This window comes from Podarcis liolepis, assembly GCF_965112155.1.
Source record: "Podarcis liolepis genome assembly, chromosome: 5".
Lineage (NCBI taxonomy): Eukaryota > Metazoa > Chordata > Lepidosauria > Squamata > Lacertidae > Podarcis > Podarcis liolepis.
The window spans coordinates 72,981,300-73,000,509 of record NC_139556.1 but is presented as its reverse complement, the minus strand read 5'-3'; the positions used below and the strand labels follow the sequence as shown (position 1 = coordinate 73,000,509).

Genomic DNA, 19,210 nt, shown 5'->3' with positions numbered 1-19,210 from the left:
CTGAGACCCTCCTGCCTCGCCGCCGCCGCCTCTGACCCGCTGGCCCGCTAAGCTGGGCTCGCCCTCGCCTGCCCGCCCGCCCGCCGGCCGACTCCACAGCCCTGACTCACCGCCGCGGCCGGAGCAGGGGGAAGCCGGCGAAGGGATCTGCGCGTGTGCCGAGGGTCGCCTCGGCCGGCCGCGCTGTGTAGCTCCAGCTTCGGGGGGCGGGCCCAACCCCCTCGGAGCCAATGAGCGGCGCCCAGGCCGCGGAGATGCCCCGCCACCGCCTCCTTTCTCTCTCTCTCGCTCGCCGACCCCTCCTTCCCTTCCTTCCGCTCCGAGCTGGCGCACCTCACAATCGCCACCGCCGCCGAGGAGCATCCTCATTCCATATGCCGCGGCGGAGGATCCTCATTGGCTGGCTAGGGGTGGCGCGCGAGGGGCTGGCGCTGCCGCGTTCTAAAACGGCTGTGTCTGCGAGGAGGGTTGCGCGAGGGAGCTGCGCGAAGGGTTACTATCGGTCACCGCCGGGCCTGGGGTTACGGGAGCCGCTGGCGGGCCGCTGGTGAATGACACAGGAGACCCATTAACAGCTGCTGCTGGGGGAAAGTAGGCTCCAAGTGCCATATTATATATATCTTGTCTTTGCATTGCAAATAAACACGACACTCTCGTGGGCTTATCGGCTCTTGCATTAGTAGTAGTAGCAGCAGCAGCAGCGTTACTTTCGTCGTCGTCATGTGTTGCTCCTGATCCAATGTGATGATACAAGTCGTGTCGTGCATGTTCCAGTCAGAAAATATCATGCACACAGGATTGCAGCCTGATATGTATACGAGGGAGAGAGAGGGAGGGAGAAATCACCCAATTCTTCTGATTGCTAATTACTTTTAATGCTGTTATTCTGTATCGTTGCAACCCTTCCCGGCACCTCGCGGTGAAAGGCAGGTAGGAAATGGAATAAATACAATTAATGGTTCGTGTGTAGTTTAGCATACGGATCAATGAGGCTTGCCTGCTCGACTCCTGCCATTTAATTCTACCATCTAAGCAAGTTATTATTTATTACATAACGATGTAATCCCCACATGTTCTTTCTCAACCACTATTGAGACTGCAGGAAAACCATGAATGGAACACAGAAAACTCGGCTTCAGCGTTTCTGCTGATTTGAAGGAAGGAATCCATTTTAAATTGGGGGGGGGGTCCCCTCACACTTGACATTTATTTAAGATGTTTCATATTATCATAGCTGTCAACTTTCAGATTTGAAAATAAGGGATCAGCAGCCTCACCTATCCTGGGGACAGTCTACGGGATATCTAACAATTCGGGATAGCAGCGGGAAACGGCACTGGAATAAGGGAATTTCCTGCAAAAAAGGGAAGCTTGACAGCTATGCATATTATAGCGAGTATGGTTGCTACTAACTGCATCAGGAAGAAGGCAACACAATCTTGCATATGTTTACATAGCGGTTTACGCCATTGATTTAAAATGGAAATTACAACACCCTTTCGATTCACTTATCTGCACTTGGCAATGAGCTCTGTACCTTTGAACATGCTCTGATTCCTGGTGAGTGTACCAGGGATGTTAGCCTTAGGGCAGGTGATTATTTCCTACTGATGTCACACAGAATTGCTCTATAGGTGTGGCAAATGTGATCCCCACAACACTCTGCTACTTCATACAGCAGTGGAGAGGAGAAGGACAGTGTAGATACCACAATCTACAATGGAGGATGTTGCACTGACTGCCATCCACAACATCCTTTCTCTTTTCTAAGGTCTTTCCCCCACGCTTTCAGTTTAGTGCTAAAGTCCTGAGCAAAGCTGTATAGGAAGCAGCTGTTGTCTGAGTCTCTAATCTGCTCACTATGAGAAGCTCCACACATCAGTCATGTTTGCTATATTACATGAGTTTTCTGGGGCAAATGTACAACGTGCGAGCAACAGGTGCACACCCATAAGTGTCAGCTGACGTGGGGCTGAGAGCCCTGGTTGTACTAAACCCTCCATCCCAAGCACATGAGCATTTAAGAGCATGTACCTGGCAGTTTAAGCATGGGTAGTACCATTGTACCTTTGACAAACAACTCACATAAAGCATGGAGCCACTTTTAATGGTTAAGAACATAAGGAAAACCTACTGGATCAAGCCAGTGGCCTGTTTAGTCCAGCGTCCTGTTCTCACAATGGCCACCAGATGCCTGCAGGCGAGACCCAAGCTCAGGAGCACTTCCCCTCTTGGCTATTGATACTGATTTTGCAGATTTCCAGGGATTTATAGGAGTTTCCTTCTAATGGCCTGCATCCTCTTCTGACTTCCTTTCATTATGCCTGTTAAGTAAACTTGGATGGTTTTAAATGGGGTTTAGACAAATTCCATTGTCAGAGGCATCGCCATGTCCTCCTTGAGGGGCTCCCCATAGAAATCTGGTTGGCTACCGTGAGAATAAGCTACCAGACTAGATGGGCCCCTGATCTTATTCAACTCTTTAGAACTTTTCACTGATTTTTGTATTGTATATTTATATTGCTATAACCCATCCTGGGACCTTGGGATGAAAGGTGGGTGAGCAATTCAGTTAGAAGCAACTTAAGTAAGTGCACGTGTTTGTTATATCACTAATCATTATGGCAATGTAACTATAAAACAAATATGTACAGTTACTTAAGAACATGTATGGTGATAATAATAATAACATCTCACTCTTTGTCATAGACCCCAGAATGGGTTGCAACAACATAATGCATCAATGCATGGTTAAATTACCTCATAACACCTAGGATATCAATCACCCCCCTTGAATTTAAGAGATTTGTGCCTTTTGCAAGAATAATTCTAATGCATGCAACTATGAATTGTTGATAACAATGACCAATCACTGTAGGTAACCAATGGCCAGAGCTTTGTGCCTGAGAAATAACATGTGATCCATGAGGTGGAGAATGTCCCCTTGACCTCCTTAGAGGGCACCTTGGTCTTGACCAGGAGTCACTGGAACTAAGCTGCTTCTGTTCTCCCATCTAATTTTAGAAGCCCTTCCTACTGTCTCTTTAAAGAGGTGGCCAGTTGTGGTAAAGGGAAGAGTGGGGCAAGGTAGAGACTGTGGAGGGAGGAGCAGCCCAAAGGGCTGTTAATTTGTAACAGCCAAGGTAAGATCAGCAGACAGGGTAAAGTCAACAGATAGCATAGAATGAGCAGACAAGATAAAAGTCAGCAGGTCAAGTAAGTCTTAGCGGCCAATCTGCTGGTTGAGGCAACTATTAATCATCATTGCCCCTTTGTCAATGGTTTATTTACATGGCCCCAGTTACAAAGGACAAGTCCTCAAGAAGCTGGTTTCTCTGATGACCTGACCCAGTACAGAGAGAGCCATTGCAAATGGCTATTGAGCATTAGAAACAGGAGAATGCTAGCAGTAAGCTAAAGAGACAAAGTATAAGACCAAAAAGTGTGGTGCTGCATAATGTTCAGAATGTTGGTCTAGGACTGGGAAGACCCAGATTCAAGTCATCACACCACTGTGAAGCTCACTGAGTGACTGTGGGCCAGTCACTCCCTACTACCTCAGAGAGTTGTTGCATAGATAAAATTGGGGGACCGGGGGGAGGATGTATGCCATCATTAGCCCCTTGACAGCAGGACGGAATATAAATACAATAATTGAAATAATAACCAGCATTTAAGAAAAATTGCAGTGGATAATTATTAATCTTGTCAAGCTTTAAGGTGAACAGTTTGTGTCCAAGATTAGCCTGTATTGTCAACTCCATTCATTCAGATAAACCAACCACGATAAACATGTAAGGGGAAATTACTTACTCCTCCATACAGATACACACACACTCGGCCACCATAGTTTCAAATTCTGGGAACAGGAACAATATATCATTTCCACACATTTATAAAAATAAAACAAGCCTTTTATGGGGCACAAAACTCTTACATTGTTTATGATAGTTAACTCTACTGTTCATGCCCGCTTTCCTTCCTCACAATGACTGGTCTAAAATCTGTGCCTGATTTGGTGCAAATAAAATGCTTGGGGCAGCTTCTAAACCACAAGAATCATGAGATCATCCCTTTTGGGGGTTAACCAGAAATGTTTTACTAGTCTACATGAATATGGGTTACAATGATGGGCAGCTTCCTGGAACAAGATACCAGTGTGAGCATCACTCATCCTAATCTTTTAAATATGTGACAAGTCTCACAAGATCTCAGACCTGGTGTGAGAAGAATGTTGGCTTAAGTGCATCAGCCTCTTGCCTGAGTTCAGAGCAGATAACTAAGTTACAAGAAGTCCATTTCTTCACTTCTATTGTACTCAGTTACCTGTCCTTTGCTTGAGCTCAACAATAACAAGTGAAGAACCAGCAGGGATGCAAGGCAGGAAATGGAAATGGAGGATGGGCAGATCTGGAATGGTCTGGAGGGTATGAAATACAGCAAGAACTTTCTCCCATCTAAGCACAACCTACTCTGCTTATCAGACTGGTTTTACCTAGTTTTGTGGTTATATATGTACAGTTATTAAGCCACCCCAAAACTGCTGGTTCAAATGATGGGTGAACTCAGCACTGATACATCAGAAGAGGCTGAACGGCATCTTGTCAAGAGATTCTCCTATGACCTGACCCAGCAGAGAAGGGGAGGTGCCATTATAAATGTCTAGGTCACTGCCAAATTTGTGATAGCAGAAAGGCATACACATCTATCGGTGTCTACTTCTTCAAGTTTCTGATTACTTTTCCTACCATAAGGGAATTGCCAAGATATCTAAATATGGAGGATTAACAGTGCATGGGTGAAAAAGACTAAGCTTTTCTCCCTCCCTTCCACCCACCCTTCCTCTTTGTGGCCAAAGCCTTGACTATCTATCAATAACCAAACTATCGGTGAGGGGGGAAATGCCCTGTGTACTCTAAGCTGGACATTGATCTCAGCGTTAAAAACTGAGCCAGCAGGATGGAGCTGAACACACTTGAACTTTACTCTGTTAGAAACCTTTGTCCAACTTTTTGTATCTCAGGGACGTATTCCAAATGAAATGCCATCCCCTTGCACTTTAACTTGGTAATCTAAGAGCCAAAGTGCACATCATGCTCAGCTGTATTAATGTTCTCCCAGAGGGGGGCAGAGGTTGAAATCAGACTTGGAAATTCATGTGGAAGAGAGGGATTTACCTCCCACCACCACCTATGGGCTATTTTTCTTACCATAAAACTAAGTTGTGGCAGTGAAAGAGATGGGAAGCATCTGCTGAAAGAACTAGCTTCTGTCTCTAACTGTTCAATTTCAGCTGGTCATTATAAGAACTGCTATTTAACATTTAATAGCTCTCCTCTAGACAACCTGTTTATTTGAACATTCATCCTAGTTGGCTAGCACAACACTTATTTGGAGGTTAAGCTATGTCCACCCTTTACTGAGCATTTGTACAGATTTGTTTGCTGAGAGGTTATACATGGGTGGTGCTGTGGTCTAAACCAGTGTTTCCCAACCTTTTTTGGGCAAAGGCACACTTGTTTGATGAAAAAAATCTCGCGGCACACCACCATTACAGCCCCGTGACATCAGCGCGCAGCGTCACGCCGGGAGGGACGCACGAAAGTGAAAGTTTTCAATTTTTTTTCCTCCCCCTTGCCGGGGAACCTCCAAGCTTTGGGGGTGGGGGGAGGAGGCAGCAAAGCGAGGCAGGAAGGAGAGCGCGGCTTGGCTGAGTGAGCTTTGGCAGGGGCAGGGAATGAGAGCCGCGAGGCGGGCGCTGCGGACGGAGGCGCTGCCCGCCGAGCTCGCAGCTCGCCCGTCGAAGCCTGCACGATCACCCGCTGCGGGTAGCCGGGGGCGGCGGCGCGGTTGCCGGGCAGCGGCGGGGGTGGTGGTGGTGGTGGCTGCTTGCCGCCCTCCTGGGCGGAGGCGGGCACGGTGGGCACCGGCACGGCCAAGGGCCCCTGCTTGGTGCCGTCGGATGTGGGAGCTCGCTCGCTCGCTGCCCCGCGTGTGCTCGCTGAGCGGCGATAGGATGTAGCGAGCGGCGATGGGGCTAGCCGGAGAAGAGAGGGCGAGCCCCCTCCGCTCCGGCCCTAAAAAGGGCAAGCCACGCCCCCTCCAGCCAGCCAGGAGGCGTGGCCGGATGGGATTCCCCTGCTCTCGCGGGGGCTGAGATGGGATTCCCCACTCACGTGGGGGCGGATGGGATTCCCCGCTCACGTGGGGAAGGGCGTGATGCCCGCAACCCCACCTCCTGGGGCAGGCCCAGTGGCGAGCGGCAATGGGATGTGGGAGCTCGCTCGCTCTCCGCCCCGCGTGTGCTCGCCGCCGCCGCCCCGCCTCTCACCGCCCGACTCGCCCGCCTCCACGGAACACAAGGCAAAGTTCCACAGCACACTAGTGTGCCGCGGAACACCGGTTGGGAAACACTGGTCTAAACCACTGAGCCTCTTGGGCTTGCCAATCACAAGGTCAGCAGTTTGAATTCCCACGACGGAGTGAGCTCCCATTGCTCCATCCCAGCTCCTGCCAACCTAGCAGTTTGAAAGCACACCAGTGCAAGTAGATAAATAGGTACTGCTGTGGTGGGAAGGTAAACAGTGTTTCCGTGTGCTCCGACTTCCGTCACGGTGTTCTGTTGCACCAGAAGCAGTTTAGTCATGCTGGCCACATGATCCGGAAAGCTGTCTGTGGACAAAGGCTGGCTCCTTCAGCCTGAAAGCAAGATGAGCACCTTTGACTGGACTTAACCGTCCAGGGGTCCTTTACCTTTTTTACCTTTACAGCAATGAGCATTCATCCTTGTTTTTGCTTGCCTGATGCTTATATGTCCTCTTGTTCATTATGTGCTCTTCTGCGTTTTTCACTGCAGTGCCCCATTTCTTTCCTAACTGTAGAAAGTTGTTTTTTAATGAGTTGGGCAATGGAGTACTTTAATCCACTTTATTTGCTTCAATGGGTATGTTCTATTTTTTTAAAAAAATAATATTTATTGAGAATTTTAAGGTTACAAAGAAATAAGAAGGAAAAACCAAGAGGGGGGAAAAATGAAAGAAAAAAGTAGATAAAAGTAACAATTAAACAATACAAATCAATAAAAACCAAAGTCAAAAACAAAAAACAAAACACACAATACATCAAAAGTAAAAAGCAAAAATAAACAAAAAAATTAAAATCAAATCCAATATTCCCAGATCCTTAACTGTCATTACCTTATTTCATCGACCTCCTCGCACCTCCCTTTTTTGTATTCTAGTTATTAATTATCTCAGCAAATCCTTTCCATCTTTAACAATATTCTGTCATTAAATTACCTTAATCTGTTTTAACCTTATTTTACCATAAAAAGTCCTAAAACTTAAAACTTAAATCTTATTTATACCAAATTCTCTTAACCATTACATATTCTTACATAATTCTTTTTAACATTTCTGCTAAAGCCCAATAATTTCATTCCAACATTTTTCTAATACTCATTAATTTTACAATACTTTTCTAAATGAATTTTTAAAACTTTCTTCCACTCTTCATCCATCGTCTCTTCTTCCTGGTCTCGGGTTTTGTCAGTCCTTTCTATCCCATCCATCTAGTCCATCAACCTGGTGACCTTATGTCCGAGGCTCTTAAGTCTCTTCCATGTCCCTTCCGCAGGTCTTCTTCATATTTATACCTGTACTTTACTTTGTCTTCTGCTCCTTTCACTCGGGGAGACTCCAGCTTGACAATATTTTTGTCCCTTCTCGACAAGTCAGCCCCTTTTCCATAGTCAACACCGAAATCCACGTGGTATTTGAAGGCATGTTTCAAGGCCCCTCCAAAGTTAAGGGCCCCCACAACTCCGAGCTCCCCCCAGCCCAAAGCCAGACTTGAAAAATCAAAACATCCCTGCATAGGGGGGTCCATCCAGCCCCCCATCTCCAAGCCAAACAGAACTCCATCTCTCCAAATCTGACTTTTTCCAGGTTCATTCGTCAAATCCAACAACTCATGTTCCTGCTGGGCCACAGCTCCCTCCATCTCTGCCACCCAGGGTCCAGCAACAGCCTCCTCCTTCATCTCATCTGTCAAAGCACATTCCTGGATTAATTCCTGAGTGGGTTCTATATAGGTACCCACTGTCTGTCCAAAATTTCCGATTGCAACAGTCATCAAATCCATCTTCTCATGTAACTGTTCCAATAAAGCACTTGTCTTGCAAAAGGCAAGCACCAGAGCCTCCGAGTACATTCTTGTTCAAGGTTGAAGTCTGGTCCCACGATCTTAATCTATTACAGCTGCAAAGCTCCCCAGTTCGGTTTTAATAACAGTTTCACAAGCTCCCTCTAGGGGAAACAATTTCTTTTTGTATCCATCCTTTTTTTTTTTTAAAGCAGGTCTAGCAACAAAGTTTTCCTTTTTCGGATATTTTGTCAATATTTTTTTCCTTTTAAATGCGAAGGGGAACAATGGACTTCTTTTAACTATCTGTCAAAAATGTTTGTCCATAGTCAATGAACTTCCCCAGAACGTCTGTCCTGACACCCCACTCCCAGGTTCAAGACAGTGGGAAATTGCCTTTCTTTACTCTCTCTTCTGCAGATTTAAACAGTCCAAAATAGCTTCCCCCTCTTCTCCTGCTTCCAAGGGGGGTTCAGTAATTTTAAATGATGAAATTTTGGTCCTTTACAGATGACTTTCTAAACTCTAGCTTGCCGTGTCTTTGCTTCAATCTATCTACAAAAAGCAGAAGGCGGACTTCCTGTTTAGACCTTCCCGCTTCAGTGCCAAATTAAAAAATTTCTTAATCCAATTTTCCGTTCTACTCACGGGCAGTTGTTTAAAATCCAGTTGTCCACAGGAAAAAGTCAGCGCTCTCCGGCAACAGCAATGCGGCTTCACTCCGTGAAAGAAGCAGTCGATTCAAAGCACTGCGCCACTCACCCCACGTCGCTCCGGATCCCCTAAAACCGGGTTTCCCCGTGAGTAGGGGGGGGCGCAAAGGTGCCAGCCGAATGCCACGTCCACAGTCTTCTCCCGCCTGTGGTTTTTGATGGGTCTCCGCCTCGCCGTGGCGGTTCAGACCCTGTTTTCCATGGAGCGGATTCCTCCCGATCGGAGGAAATCCGCCATTACCAGAGGCGCCAACCCGGAAGTCCAATGGGTATGTTCTAATCCCTCCTGCAAAATAATGACAGTCTGCAGGTGACTTAAGAACTGGTTGTCGAGTTTGCCCCTTCCCCCACTTCCTCTCACCAGATTCATAAAGTGTAATGTTTGCATTATCACCAACAATTATTGTGTCAATTGTCACTATAACTATTTTGCTGTGATGTAATTATCACTGTAGGTTTTATCTTGCTTTGCTTCACACTTAATTTCTCTCCAACCTCACTCCTCTTTATTCTTCCTCCCCCAATGCCTGCCAGTTTAGGATTGCACTTAATACATTTGATGAACTGTTCATGAAACATTATGTCAGCTTTTTGTTTGTTTGTTTGTTTCAGACAAGAAGGGAGTCTGAAACTAAAGTTTTCCTACCAATAGTTTAGAAACTTGTACCATTTTGTAACTAAGCTACATTTTACTGCCTGTGCAACTTATTCAGACTCCTGTATGGAAAAGCACCTCAATCTGACATTTGAAGGGTTTTGTAAGTAAATCATTTTATAACTTTTTAATTGTGTGGTCTGGGGATGTGGAAGTTCATTGGAAAGGGGACATTTTTAAGGTTTTACATCCTATATTTCCATGTTTTTCTATACTGCATGTTTTGCAATGTTAAATCTGGGGATCTCTCACCAAGGAGTACTTGCCCCAAACTTGGGTCTTGGCTTCCAAGTTTTCCAACAACCATCTTGTTTCCTTGCCCGTCTGTTTGCAAATAATATCCAAAAGTCTGTCTCTCACATTGTAAGGCCTTAGCTCCAACAGCACGACAGTAATTTTCCACCTGAATGGATGGCACAAACCCCAGAAACAGCCCTTTGAAGCATGGTGAGACCTGTTTTGCAAGTTGCCTTTTGAAGACTCAAATGTCAACAATAAGTGAAGTGTGATCAGGAGGAAAAAACAAATAGCTTATTATACTATTTATAATTTTACCCTCCATTCCCTAGATTCTCAGATTAACTAGGTAAATGGCTAGTGTTGGACAACACCAGCGGTGATGAACCTTTTGCCCTCTAGAAGTTGTTGGACTCCCACTCCCATCAGCACTAACCAGCATGGCCAATGGTTGCATATGATGGGAGCAGTACCCCAGCAAGAGTAGAGTAGGCTGGGAGGAGGGGGAGTGACATTTTAGCAGCTTTCACTTGCAAATATGATTACTATTTAGTACCTGGTGAGCTAGATATCATTTTTAGAAAGAAGAACTGGTACAAATTTGTTCTACTTATTCATATCCTGTCATTAAGAAAATATTTATACAAGGCAGGTTATGGCAGGGCCTAAAAACAGAAAAGAGTTTTGCAATCACAGAACCACAAATGGTGGAAAAACTTTGTGTGTATTTGTGTGTATTCAAATATAGCACTTGTGTCATGTTAGAACCAAGCAATAAGAAACGTGGATATGGCGAGGTGGTATGTTGCAATCTGAACAGAATTCCACTAGCCAAATCAGCGAAAAGTCATTCAGTAGTTATGATAGCTGCAATTTCTCCATTACAAGTTCATAGAAATTCAGCTATAAGATCTTCGGGGCAAGAACGTATTGTTGGGAGTTTTTTGTGGGGAGGGTGTCAATCTGTATGATGCCTGAATCCCTTCTCATTCCTGGGGTTCTGGATTCAGCAAGGGTTAAAATGTAATGGAGGATTTCATTGTTGAACTAGTCAGGCTAGTTTCTTTGTGAGTGAATGGTCCTGAGGACCCTCATTAGTATAACAAAAGAAGTGGCTCTGAGCCAGAGAGCAAATGGGTGGACCCCCTCACTCACCTGGCTGGTAGTGAGAAAGACAAAAGTAATTTGTTGCGGAGGTCCATTGTTAACCTGAAACTGTTCTTAACCTGAAGCACCACTTTAGCTAATAGGGCCTCCCATTGCCGCCGTGCCGCCGCTGCACGATTTCTGTTCTCATCCTGAAGCAAAGTTCTTAACCCGAGTTACTATTTCTGGGTTAGCGGAGTCTGTAACCTGAAGCGTATGTAACCTGAGGTACCACTATATATGAGCTGAGAGTGGGTTGCTGGCAGAACCAGATAGTGAGAGCCATGCTTGATTTGTGTCAGAATCCAAGACTGTGACTATGGGAGAAGCAAGACCTTCTGGGGCAGGTTTCCTCAAACTCGGCCCTCCAGGTGTTTTGAGAGTACAATTCCCATCATCCCTGACCACTGGTCCTGCTAGCTAGGGATCATGGGAGTTGTAGGCCAAAAACATCTGGAGAGCCAAGTTTGAGGAAGCCTGTTCTGGGGTGTTAGTGCTGTGAGCCTCTGGTGTTGTGTATATGTGTAAATAAACCATAAAGACACCACAGTCTTTATGCCTACGATTGAAGAATGGAGATCGAATGCCTACGATTGAAGAATGGAGATCGAAATTAATGGATTACACGAAACTGGACAGATTGACAGGGAGGATTCGCAACCAACGAGACCAAAGATTCACTGAGGACTGGATTAAATTTACAGAATATATTAAAAATATTTGTGATAATGATATAACGTTTGTAAGTTTTCAAGAAGCTCTGTAAGAAGATTTGGTAGAAATATTGTTTAAACAACATGGTAAGATAAGATATATATAGTGCAATATAAATTAAGAAATGGGAAGATTTGTGATAATTACGGAAAATTATCAGACATGTTGATGGAAGTCTAAAAGAAAAAAAGATGTGTGATGAGTTTTTGATGTTTAATGATGTTATAAATTTGCTTTTATTGGAAAATTAATAAATATCATAGAAAAAATAAAAAGACACCACAGTCTCATCTGTCCCTCATTCCAAGGAAACTGAACCCTGGGTAAGCGCCTGGAACCCCTGGAATTTGTACTGTTCAGAGATTAGGGTGGGGTATGTAACAATATATTTTACATACTTTACTTGGAAAAGCACCAAATCCATCTGGAGCCTTCGTTTATTTCATAGCAATATCAGGCACCTTTCTCCAATAGAGTTAAATGTGATATGTATAAGGGTTTCCATATGCAGACCTGATTAGCTCCACCAAGGTTGCTATATTATGGGCCTTAAGACCATAGCACTGGCATTACATGCCAACATAACTCTAAAGATAGACAGTCCCCTAAGTGAAAAATGAAATATCAATAATCATGCCTTTTAACTTTTACACTGATGAAGCCAACAAGTAACCATTCAGTGCTAGCGGCTTTCAAAATCAACACTTGCCACCTTCGGTCCTTTGTTTAAAGCATAAATATTAAAATACTCTCACTATTTCAGAGTAAAAAACTGAAATAGTGCACAGCACTAGATGCGCTTCACAGACTATCCCTTCTTATCTTCACTTATATTGCAATCCTAAAACAGATCACTCAGAAGGAAGTCCCTCTATATTCAATGGGACTTATTCCCATGCCTATTGAGTGGGGTTAGGATTTCTGCCTAAATCAGCTTGACACTTCTGAAGTTACTGAATATGCTAATATAGCACAGCTTGCAGAGCATTGCTGAAACAAGGTAATAAAGGTTGTGTTTGAATATGTCAATGTTTCTATACCTCGTGCTCAAACAATATTGTTCTCTTGACTCTAACATGGTGCCGTTACCAAATGGAGATCATTACTCTGTGGTTAACTGTGCAATTATTTTAACTGTTATATGCTTATGGCACTACCCAGTGCATTGTTTGCAGAAGAACAAGTTTCTTATTTAATTTCTTTTAAGCTTTGTGTGCTCTTTATTTTATACTAGAAAAACGCCCATGTCATAGAGCAACTCTTCTCCGTTGCTGGGCAAGGCCCACTAGGCACACAGACTCTGGAGGTACTGGGGATTCCCTTCCCCCACCCCACTAGCTGTGGAACAGCTCCAAGGGTTTAAATATATGGGATTTTCATGTATAAGCAGAATCCTTGGAACTGAACACCAATGTAAGAGTGGGTATTATAGTTAAATATCGCAGATTTACCAGTAGCAGCCGTTTCATCTTACAATCCCACCTATGCTTGTGGCTTGAAAAGATTGGATAGAAATGAATGGAACTTCATTCTGAACAAACCATTTTCGGATCAAGCTATCCTAAAACACGGGTGGTGCTGTGGGTTAAACCACAGAGCCTAGGACTTGCTGATCAGAAGGTTGGCGGTTCGAATCCCCGTGACGGGGTGAGCTCCTGTTGCTCAGTCCCAGCTCCTGCCCACCTAGCAGTTCGAAAGCATGTCAGAGTGCAAGTAGATAAATAGGTACCGCTCCGGCGGGAAGGTAAACGGCGTTTCCGTGCACTGCTCTGGTTCGCCAGAAGCAGCTTAGTCATGCTGGCCACATGACCCGGAAGCTGTACGCCGGCTCCCTCGGCCAATAAAGCGAGATGAGCGCCACAACCCTAGAGTCGGTCACAACTGGACCTAATGGTCAGGGGTCCCTTTACCTTTATCCTAAAACTGGTTGGTTTTCTTAAGCAACTCTGTTAAGGATGCCATACTTTGCCTATAATGATATGTCTTCAACTGGCAAAAACGCCAGGGACAGAGTATAGAAAAATATGGGGCACCTTAATGGTGGTAGAGACAATTTGTACTTCACACTATGATATACCCAAGCCCATCCTTCCAAAAAGGGATTCTGGCCTGTGAATTAGAGCTTTGGATTACAGTACAGCCACGATGATTCACTTGGCATACAAGCAACCGTTAAGAACAACTGCCTACATTTTGTAGAGCTGGCTTACTTTTAAGACAGGTTGAATCTTGCAGCAGGTGGAAATGGATGGAAGTCAGAATGTGTATTTTGCAGATGTGTATTACACACACCCATGCCTTTTTCTCAGACAAATGCTGCAATACTCTCACCCATAAGATTAGAAACAGCTGTCCACGTGCACTCTTCAGCAACAGCTGTCTGCCTCTTTCCCCAAATTGTCAGACCAAGGAATCCTTTAATTTGATTGGTTTGGAACATTCAGTACAGAATTTTCATTCTTCTCTGTGTTTGTGAATGGTTGCCAAGAACACCGGTCAGCAAAAAAACATGAAGGAGAATTTCCTAAAGAGGGGCCAGATCTGGATGTACAAGCATTGCAGTGGTTGTTTTGACAGAAGTGGATTATATGTTTTGTCAGAATCCCTAGAACATTGTTAGCTCAGAGCCCTAGTACATGGGTAGGCAAACTAAGGCATGGGGGGCCGGATCCGGCCCAATCACCTTCTAAATCCGGCCAGGGAACAGTCCGGGAACCAATGTGTTTTTACATGAGTAGAATGTGTGTTTTTATTTAAAATGCATCTCGGGGTTATTTTGGGGGCATAGGAATTCATTTTTTGTTTTGTTTTTTCAAAATATAGTCCAGCCCCCCTCCCCAAAGGTCTGAGGGACAGTGGACCGGCCCCTTGCTGAAAAAGTTTGCTGACCCCTGCACTAGTATAATGAATGCAGCTTAAATCTTTTCCAATAGAACGCTATAACATTTTCTCCGGTAGTGTGCATGTCTCTGCCTGCCCACTTCTGTACCTTACAGGCTATCCTCCGTCTGCTGTAAACAGGCAGCAAGCAGTCTCTAGGATCTGCGAATGAAACAAAACAGCAACAAAAAAATCCACCCCACTTGATGTCAGAGGAAAAAAAGCTCTGTAGACTCAGTCTGTAACCATGTTCAGCCTCAAAGGGCAGAAAGATCATTAGTCAAAGTCCATGCAAACTTGCATAGTTACAAAGAGGTGCCCAATTCAAATCTTATCTTGAAGGAACTAAGTTCAGTGGGTGAGAGTTCACCTGATAAGATGGCAGTATTGGCCAATCCCCAGATGTGGATTTCTCTGTCAGGGCAGTAAAAATACATTATATTTGGCATAATGTCTTTCTTGGAACGGCTTAGTGGGACTTGATATGCCTATGTGAGCAGCTCCTAGGAAAGTCCAGTTAATCTTTTACATTGGTCAGTTTCCCCTCAACATTTATCCCCTAATTTGTGGTCAATATTACATTACCTTGGGCACAACCAGCTCTCCCCAAGGGTCAGAGTTTGGCAGTAGCATTTGAGTAGGACACGGGTAGGGAATGTTTTCCAGCCTCAGGGCCACATTCCCTCATAGGTATAATTGGGGGGCGGGGACCAGAGGCAAAAATCAGCAGAGCAATGGATGCAGTTTATATTTGTACAATAGGATACATTCAACTCATGCTGCAACTGGAGGTTTTGAGACCCCTCTGTTCACCCACCTTTCCATCAAGGAAAACAAAAAGCATTATCACAGCCCACTTTCTAGTCAGTCAAAAGAAATCCAAGGCTAGCATGGAGTAGTAGATTGAGGAGCATGGCATGGAGAGAGTCCCATGGGCCAGTTGAAGAGGTATTGAGGACCACATTTGGTTCATGAACCAGAGGTTCTCCACCCCCAGGGTAGGACATTGGAAGTAATCAGGCAGGCATTATTGGCAAAGTTGGTTGCCAATCATTGACAGACTTTATTGGCAAGTGTGTCTCAGGGGTGGGGTGTTGTTTCATTTTGTTGGATTAATGAAGGTGGAACAATTTACAGTTAACTTCTAAATTCAAGCATTATGACATCCTGAATGCCTCTTCCCTGCTGCTTGTAAGAACTGTCTTTGACTTGCATGTAAGTTCAGAAGAAACATAAAAGGTTCTGCAGTGCAATCCTATGCATGTTTGCTGAAAGGTAAATCCCAGTATGTCAACAGGACTTATTCCCAGGGTAGGTGTGTGTAGGACTGCAATATGTTTGCTTCTACATGAAATCGATTCATGTACTTGGGGGTTTAATGGTGGTATATGCAAGTTTGGAAGGGGAAGAGGAGCAGGATCACCAGTGGAATGCAAACTAAATAGAACGGATTGGTTTGGGTAATGAGATATCTTAATTAGCTAATCTGTGATCATATGTTGCTGTCTTTTGCACTGATATAGGTTGTTTGTTGTTGTTCTAGAGCAGTGGTTCCCAATTGGGTAGGGTTGCCATATTTCTAGATGTAAAAATACGGATACTAGCAAAGTTGTTGAGGTGTTGTTTTTTTAGCTAATTGGGAATCACTGTACTACAGGATATTCATCCTTGCTTTTCATTCCTCTAAAATGAATGAATTATTGTAATGCAAGGAATACTGCCTGCCTTTCAGTATTCCTTACATCACAATATAAAGAATGCCTTGGGTGTTCTAAATGCCCTAAAGGGCTTATGCAAGTTAATTACTCAGCCTGGTTAATCCTATGTAATACAGATTAGCACTGTCAAATATTGCTCCCATCAACCGGCTGTCTGTCAGTTCTTTTAAAACAAGACAACCGTCCATCAATACAAGTATGAACATAGAAGAGTGGGGACTGGGTGGACAGGCTAGTATTTTCCCCTGCTAAACTGGTAGCTTTTCTTAATTTAGTTGCAAGGCTTCTTTATAAGCTTACAACTTCATCTAATCACCCACTTGATTGTTAGAATCACCAGTCATTAAATACAGATATAATTACACACACATATGTCAATCATTCCCATCATACAACTTATGCAAGTTGGTGCATATGCCCAGTTAGCATTTACTCAGATCATAGCGTTACAGATATAAGCTTTAAGAATGAAGCATGCTGTGCTGCATTGCTCCCAGATTTTTTTTTGCACTAGATGGTTTAAAAGCAACTGTTATGCAACAGGATTGTACAGCAGGACCATTAGTTCTGGTGTGTTTGATGGAAGGAGGAGGCCTTGCACAACTGCCTTGTAGAGTAGGCCAGATGTGTATTGACTATCTGGTAACAGTTGCCACACCACTGTCTCTCAAACTTGCAGGAGCAGGATCCTGGCATGCTCAAGAAAAAAAGGGGGGAAGGATCCTGAGACAACATACCCTGCATTTTCCAGCCAGATCCCTCTTAGTTCACTTGGGGAGTGAAGCCAGCACTTAGCTCTTAAACTCTCCCAGAGATCAGAATAGCTTCCTTTTCTCTAACACCCCAAATCTTATACCAAGTAGAATGCACCCAGCAGTTAGGGCACATGGGAGATTACAAAAATCCTTGAGTTTAGCAAACACACATTCTGGACTCCAACAACCCAATTAAATAAAGCTTTATTAAGAATAGAAGGGATGAAGGCAGATGGACAAACAGCTCAAATCCACCTACACTGACCTAGGAACTTACAAACAGGCTTCTTACTCCTCTCATGAGTAACAGAGCAAAGAAGGTCAGTTGCAGGGTTTCTTATGTTTGGCATTGGATGATGGAATGGACCTTGGTGGAAGAAACAGGGGCAAAGGCTATATACCACAGCCCAATTTTGATGACTTTCTCTCTTACGTTGGTTTAAATGGCACCTGCCTCCTTGCTTAGCAGAAATCATCTCTAAGGTTTTTAAAATTTCCTTTGTGGGTTCAGGAGTTGGCTATGTACGTGCTGGCCTCGTTCTTGGTGTTTCTAACATGAAACTCTGGTTTCCCTTCAGACCATAGGAATATTTTACTAATGTGAAAATCATACCCATAAGCCACTGCTCATGACACTGAAAGATGATTTAGCATAGGAATAGAAAGGGGTTTGCTTTGATGATACAAAAATGAAGCAGAGAGTAGGTTTTCACTTTCTGCTCTCTCCAGGTTATTTCTTTCTCGTCCACAATTTGGCAAATAACAAATGGATGGCGAGAAAGGAGATATGCCATCTAGTGGAGCTAAAGAAATATAAAGCAGGTGTGTTTGTCTTGCATAACTGCAGGCAGAACCCTTTTTTTTTTTTTTTGGTAAAATATGAGGTATACTGATAGAAGTGCTGCAGGTGCCAGGACAAAATACTTGCCATGAGGGACCAAAATAGAGGTGCTGGTATTCTATACCAGTAAGTACTGTCTCAAAAAAGCCCTGGCTGCAAGAAATGACCCACTCCTGCATTACTACACAAAGGTAAAGTCAACATGTTCCTTGAAATATGAGATGTTAGTTTTCTTCCTCAACATCAGGTGTAGAAACCTTTGGCCCTCCAGATGTTACTGAACTATAATGCTCCTATGGGGCGGATGGTTCTGTCACTTTCAGTTCTCTCACTTGCTCATTTTTCCATTCTCAAATTCAGTTCTCTGCATTTCTGCAGCAATTTGAGATTTTTTTCCCCCCAGGAAGAACCTATCATGATTTTTAAAATTGCATTTTAATGCAAAGTTTTCCTGATAAAACACATTTCGTATGCTGTTTTGACCACTGTTTGACCTTGGTTGGTTGGAAAACTACACCCCAAAATTCAGTTAACTGCAAATTTCAAAAGATGGCTGTGTTTTCATATTGTTTCAGAAAGTGCAAATTTGATAAATTCGGCTTTACATGCTACCTGAATCAAATATCGCCCCCATCCCTACTCCCATCATCGCTAGCCAATGGCCAGACTCGCTGGGGCTGATGGGAGTTGTAGTTCACTCACTTTACTTCACTAAATATATCAGAAAAGTAGTTGGTCAACAGGCTGTGTTTGCTTCAGAATCCAGCCACAATAGGAGGATAATGCTGTTGCAAAGGATAAGATATTTAATATTTAAGACTACTTTGAAAATACACAACACTAATAATATTATCCTCCCCTTCTCATATTCCAAATGATAATTCACTCTCTCCCCTTCCATAGCAACAAGCTGCAATGTTGATCTTCCATTATTAAATTTGAGAGCCTTATACTAGGAAGCAGCTGTTCCTTTCCTTCGTTCGTTCAGTGATGAGACACTAATACATCAAGACATTTACAGTGCATGTCTACTCTGAAGTAAGCCCCAAAGAGTTCAATGGGGCTTCCTGCCAGGTAAGTGGGAATACGATTGTAGCCTTAATCAAACCTCCTTCTTTCTTCATTTTCATTATATTACAGCATGCTGCATACATGCCATTGTGGAAAGAATATGAAAATCACCAACACCCAGCTCCTTTGAATGGAGCGGAACTACATGATGTGTCTGCAGATTATCTTAGTGGACTGTCTGCCAATATAAATAGCATAAAGATATTGTGATAAAACCATGATGGAAAGACATTGGCTAAGCTAAAACCGCATGAAGCTAATCTCTTCATCAATGGGCTGCTAGATAATTATGAAAGAACACACATAAAAGATTGAGTACATGTAAGCACACCCACATA

The 19,210-nt window shown here is 43.9% G+C and overlaps 1 protein-coding gene across 6 annotated transcripts in view; it reads right to left on the bottom strand.

Annotated features, from left to right (window-relative positions):
• ACSL3 (acyl-CoA synthetase long chain family member 3) overlaps positions 1–648 on the bottom strand; it is a 60,002-nt gene extending 59,354 nt beyond the window's left edge. For 2 of the 6 annotated variants that reach the window (XM_083506421.1, XM_083506414.1), the window contains exon 1: positions 111–278. The gene's annotated coding sequence lies outside the window, so the exon portion shown is untranslated. Of the gene's footprint in view, positions 1–110 lie in introns of all 6 variants that reach the window. The other 4 variants (XM_083506417.1, XM_083506415.1, XM_083506420.1 and 1 more) reach the window with 4 other exon arrangements.
• Positions 649–19,210: the final 18,562 nt, after the last annotated feature.